The 6,000-nt window shown below is 48.4% G+C and overlaps 1 protein-coding gene across 2 annotated transcripts in view; it reads left to right on the top strand.

Annotated features, from left to right (window-relative positions):
* The first annotated feature begins 627 nt into the window (after nt 1-627).
* LATS2 (large tumor suppressor kinase 2) overlaps nt 628-6,000 on the top strand; it is a 76,222-nt gene continuing 70,849 nt past the window's right edge. For both annotated transcript variants that reach the window (XM_079138835.1, XM_079138833.1), the window contains exon 1: nt 628-857. The gene's annotated coding sequence lies outside the window, so the exon portion shown is untranslated. The remainder of the gene's footprint in view (nt 858-6,000) is intronic.

Here is a 6,000-nt window from a genome sequence, read left to right as displayed (position 1 = left end):
TCTGCATCTCTGCACAACACCTGCTTATGTCTTTGAACCAAATCCTCAAATGCAAATATGATGAAGTGGCTGAAGTGCAAAAACCACTGTCTCACTTGTTGATATACACATTACTGTTTTGTCCTTTACATGCAAAACCTTTTCATAAAATGTATATAGGGGAGATAGTTGATTAAATTATACCTGATTAACGTGGACATGTTAGTCAGCTTTATTACTTGAGTCCATGTCCCAATAGTTGTCCCACTTTCAGTGACTAGCACCTTCTTAGCAACTTGCAGCTCCCTCGGGCCTGCTAACTTACTTTTTTCACCAAGAATGGAATAAGGTATTTAGGAAAACGTGGCTTTAACGACAGTTACCAACTTTGAATTCAAGAAGAGCGGAGGGGATCAATACAAGTACAGAGGCGGGGCCGGGGGCGAGTGACAAGAGCGCATATGGGTCCGCGAGGCCTGGCGGCTGGGAGGCCGCGGGCAGGTGGCGTTCGCAGCCAAGGCCCGAAGCCGCTGCTGGGCCGGGCGGGACGGGGCGGAGCGGCCGGCTGCCGAGGAGCGAGGGCCGCAGGCGCCCCGCCCGGGCTGGTATGCGGCCGAGAGTGACGCGGGAGGCGGGGTCACGTGACGCCCGTGGAATGCCAACAATGTAGCGAATGTCCCACTTGGGTCTGCGCGTTGGAACCGCGGCGTGAGCGCCCCGGGAAGATGGAGCAGCCACCGCCCGCGCCGCCGCCCGGGGCTCCCCGGTCCCTGAGGGGCCAACAGCAGCTCCAGCCACCAGCGCCTGGTCTCCCGGCGCTCCAGGCCCAGGAGCCGCGGGCCAGGACGCCCCCGAGGGTGTAGACCGCGCCCCAAGAGGTGAGGGGCCGGGACCGGGGGGCGTGGGGCTGCGGGCGGCAGCCAGGCGGGCGAAAGTTTCCGTGGACCCGCAGAGCCTCGGGGCTCTGAGCGCCCGACCTTTGGCCGCTGGGGGCCATGGCTCGGAGAAGGACGCCGGGGCTCGGCGGGGCGGTCGGGCGGAGGAGCGGGGAGCGGGCGGCCAAGGAAGTTTGTCCAGACGGGAGCTGCGCCCTGCCCCCACGGCCCCGGCCCGGCCCAGGGGCCGCCTCCGCCCTGCCGCGCGTCGTCGCGGGCCGTGGGGAGCCCGCCGGGCCGGTTCCTGGGAGCCGGAGAAGTTGGGCGAGAGCGCCGGGCCAGCGGAGAGCGCGTCGGGCGGGGGCCGGCGGGGCTGCGCCGCTTTGTTGTGCAGCGGCTGGGCTCCCGGCTCCTGGCTGGGCAGGGGCGGCCGCGGGCCGGGGGCGGCGTCTGTGACGCTCTGGACTACCCGAGAGGCAGTCAGCGCAGGGCACGTCTCCGCCTCCACCGTCCGGTGGGATGGCGGCTCGGCTTTTACCCAAATGCCCGGTCCGGCGCCCATGACAGCCCCAGGACCGCGCGTCTGGCTGCGCCGGGGTCACACCGAGCTGGGGCGATCCCCTCGGGCCGCGCCACAGTACCATGGGCCAGCCAGTTCCCCACCCGTCCACCGCGGGCGAGCGCCTTCTCCCCTGGGTGCTCCCTCCCCGCCCGGTCCTCCCAGTGCCGAACCATCCACTCCCCACTCGCCCACCCGCACGCCGTCGTCGGGATCCCTGCAAGCTGAGCCCGCTCCTGTCCTCTCCGACTTCTCTTTTCCTGCACCCGGTACCCTGCTGGCCGCGCCGTCCACCTCGTGGGCTCATTAGTCCCGCCGAGGCCGCGCCGCTGTTCCCCGGGCAAATCGTGCTCCGGCTCCCCGGAACCGCACAGGCCACAGAGCGAGCAGGCGGGGAGCCAGGCCCTGTCTGGCGTCCGCTTGCGCGACCCTTGAGAGTTTCCCGGGTCTTGGCGGGACTCTGCTAGAGCTGCAGGAGCGCTTGCTTTCGTGGCTGTGAGAGCGGGGCCGTTGCATAACACGCCTTTCCTGCGCCCTAGTTCTGCTGACTTTTCTGGGACTTGTCTTTCTCTTCTGATGCAACCTCACCTGCAGTGTTTCCCTGCTGGCCTCCGGACATGCGGGTCTTGACAGAATCCTCTAGGCAATCGCTTTTCCTACAACCCCATTCAGGCACCCGGGAAGATTTTCTTTTGGGGATAAAGTCCGGTAGGACTGCCAGCCTAGAACGAACCTTTGTGGAACACAAGACTCCCGTGCCGGGGGTGGTAGTAGCCCTCCAGAAAACCAGGGCCCTGGGTGACCTGGCTGCGGGCAGCGTGTTCTGAGGCCCTCGGATGAAAATGTACTTTTACAAGCATCACTGTGATTTCTAGATTTCTATTAATGAGAAGTTTTTACATGTTCGCCTTTCTCTAGCGTGGACGTGTTATTAATGTAATAATCTAGGCTTTAAAATTCTAACCTTGCTATTCGCCTTTAGAGTATTACGCTTGGCAGGTAAAAAATTCAAATTCATAGTCCAGGAACTCTCTTCACAAAGAATTCAGCAAATATGTAGACTTTTAAAGGAAAGTTTGCCCGCATTTATAAAGAAACTTAAACCTAATGAAATTTAGGTGGAAAACCACAAAAATGTGTGTGATCCTACACAGGTGTTCTGCTTAAAATTTTACTGTAGCTGGGGCTGGGGCTGTAGCTCAGTGGTAGAGTTCTTGCCTCGCACGTGCAAGGCACTGGGTTCTATCCTCAGCACCACATAAAAATACAGATATTGTGTCCACCTACAACTAAAAAAATATTTTTAAAAATGTACTGTAGTAGATTAGGGGCCTTCAGGTAGTCGTGGAAAAAGCAACGTGTGGCTGTTTACTAGAAAATTTGTACGAAATAGATCTTGCTCCATATTTTTAGTTTAATATCAGCTTGAATTTGAATGATGCCCACTATTTTTGAGTGCTAAATCAAGAGACAGAAGCTTTTGTTTTTTTCTTTAGCAACTGCTCTAAAAAGGTATTAACAAAAATATTCCAAAATAAGAACAGACTATTCAGAAAGACTGTTTTAACTGTAATAAACAAGGCATTCTGTTATTCAACCTCTCAAAAATTTTCTCATTATCTAAGTATAGAAAACACTGCAGAATGAATCTCCCAGTATTTCTTTGAAATTAATAAATTCCCAAATATTAACCAATGTAAAATGGTACCTGAACAGAGACCATCATGTAAAAATATTAAGGCAAATTACTAGATTCATTTGTAGAGCTGGAAGTGATTTTTCTAGCTTCTCGATCTAGTTTGAAAAAGTTTCATAAATGTAAATTGGAACTGTATATATTTTTTTCCTTCGCAAATCACAGCGTTTGTGGGAGGGATTTAAAATAACAAGAATACTTGTTATTTTAAATACTGTGTTGTAAATAACCCAGCCCTGGGCTCCTAAAACCCACAGGAGGGTGGGGTGGGGGTTGAAGCTGATCAGTTCATTCAAAACATATAGGAAGGATTTAGTGAAGCTTTGGGCATGGAGTGGGGGCGTGGTGTTTTGTATTGAAAAAAAACCAGACAAATACAACTTTTGAAAAGCTGCTTTTGTATTCATTTCATGTTTTTAATAGCCTGAAACTTGTAAGCAATATTCCTTACTGACCTTTTAAAAATAGGGGACTTGAATAAAATGCAGAAAATAATCAATGCATTTTTTTCTTGATTGCAAATCTGTTCTAAAAAAGGGTAAAAATCCTGACCCACAGAATGAATCAGGCTTGAGACACTGCCTTCTAAATAAAACATTTAAAAGGGCTGGGAATGTGACTCAGTGGTTAAGCACCTCTGGGTTCAATCTCCCCCCAACCCCTATACAAAAAAAAAAAAAAGAAAAAGACCTATTGCTTAGTAATTTCTCTGGACAGACTAGGCCTCCAAATTGCACAAGTCCTGGGCATTGATCCCATTGTATGCTAGGTCAATGCGCCCTCTTTGAAGGGCTCCCAGAGTTTGAACGCAGCCCCTCCCCCCTTTTTTTCCTGTATTTTTAAGGCAAATGTTATTTGATAGATTGCTTCAGTTTGAAAGTATCAATAAAACAAAGCAATGTTGTAAATAAAAATAATTGGTGGTGATGCTAAAATTAGGGTGGAAGTTGGGCATTGCTTAATGTTTGCCCTTTACTCTGCAAAGACTTATGTTGGTTATGGTCTAGACCCTGTCAACTTAATTGTGACAAGTGGTTTCTTTTAAGTTAAATGCTTTTTGTTCTTGTGCCAATATTTGACATACATAGGATTTTTTTCTGGAGGATGAATGGAAAATCTTGTATTTCATAGCATTGATTTGTATTTGCTGTTTACACTGATGGTTATGATACTGTGGCACACCCTATAAACCCTAAATCAGGATGGTAATGTCTTAGAGAGTGTAAATTGGATTTTGAATGGAGTAGGTCTCAGTGAGGAATAGTAAATTTCATTGCATTCAGGCGGTTATCTTGAACTGGAATGCTAAGGGCCAGCACTTTCCATTACTAATTAACTCCATCTTACCTCCTGCGTCTCACTCCTGCTTTTTCATTAAATGTCCCTAGACAGCACTTACCCCCTCCCCAACAATTGTCTGCCTGTTCATTTTTCTTTTCTGTGTTTGAGCCTTTTCACAGGAAGTTCCAGACTCCAAGAATAGCTTCACACTTCCTCCATCAAATCATAGCCCTTCAACCTTTCCAATTTTGGTGAAACATCCTTTCTCTAGAAGGCTTTCTCCGAATAATCTCAACACCTTCCTGAAGAGTGCTCCTCCATAGAAATAAACATGTGTGGAGGAGTTGTTGGAGCAGTCACAGTGTTTATACCTATGTCCATGGCAGCACTTTTAAAATGGAATGGGTCCTCCAGCTCCCTCCTTGGAGCATAGCTGAAACTCTGAGGTACAGAGAGGGCAGGACTTTCTCAAAGATGGAAAGCATCCCCCCCACCCCCCCTGCTGCTGCTACCGCTGGGTATGGCCTTGACTATAAGGAGACCCATCCTGTTCCCTTTCTTACTGTTAAGAATGCTGCACAGAACTAATAATAAACTTATCTTCAACCTGGTCACTCACTTGAGATATCTTGAGTACAAACACCTTATGGTTCCCTTTTATTTATGTCATTGATTTTTGCACGATTTGTATTATACAAGTACCACATACAAAGCTATCCAACAGAGAATATGGTGATCTCCCCCCTCCCTGCACACCCACTGTAAGCTTATTTAGAGGCAAATCCCTGTTTTCCCCGTGAAAGCTCACAATGTCTTACAGTGTCCGGCATACCTGTTACACTGTTGACCTCCCCCTTCCCCAGGCTTTGTGATGGAACTATTTATGGGAGAGTGGGAGTTCTAGAGTGTTCTCCTAAATCCCCAGAGGAATGCAGTCACTGCTTTCCTCAAAGACCCTCATTATGCAGGGTAGCCCTTAGCCTGTGGCTTCCTGGCCTGTACCATGCTAGAGTGGTACATCCGCATGGTGGTTTATAATTCTGACATTTAGCATCTGGCTTGAGGCCTGGTCCGTCTGCCTGATTTAGTTTCAGCTTTGCTAGTTAATTATAGTAGGGATATGATTTAAATAATAACTTGAATTTTAGGTCCAAGAAATACTTTTTAAAAAGTGCTGATGTGTGTCATTAGCATGGGTCCCCTGGGACATTGGTTAGGTTGGATACTATTGGTGCTTGATGTGTGTTTGGCAGCTTGTGAGGATTTGAAGTACTAGGAGAATTAGAATAAAAATTTTTGAACATCTGATAGCATTTTCCAGGATTGGATGGAGGATTGGAAATGGGTTTGGTAGGACCAAATTAAAGGGATGCTTAAAATATTGCTCTCACATTGTTTACTTAAGACACCTATGCTAAGCATGGAATTTGGTAGTCAGCTCCAGATTTGACAATGAGGTGTTTTTGTTTTATAAGTTGTTACAGCTTTAAAATTCCAAAGTCTTATAGTTTCTTTTAAAGCATATTTAAATCAATTGATGATGCTAAATAAATTTCAAAAATTAGATTTACTTTAGTTAATATCCCTGTTTCGGAAAGTCCACATTCCTG

This window comes from Sciurus vulgaris (genome assembly GCF_902686455.1).
Source record: "Sciurus vulgaris genome assembly, chromosome: 4".
In the NCBI taxonomy this organism is placed as follows: domain Eukaryota; kingdom Metazoa; phylum Chordata; class Mammalia; order Rodentia; family Sciuridae; genus Sciurus; species Sciurus vulgaris.
Note: the sequence above shows the minus strand (reverse complement) of the source record. Positions and strands in the feature narration are given on the sequence as shown.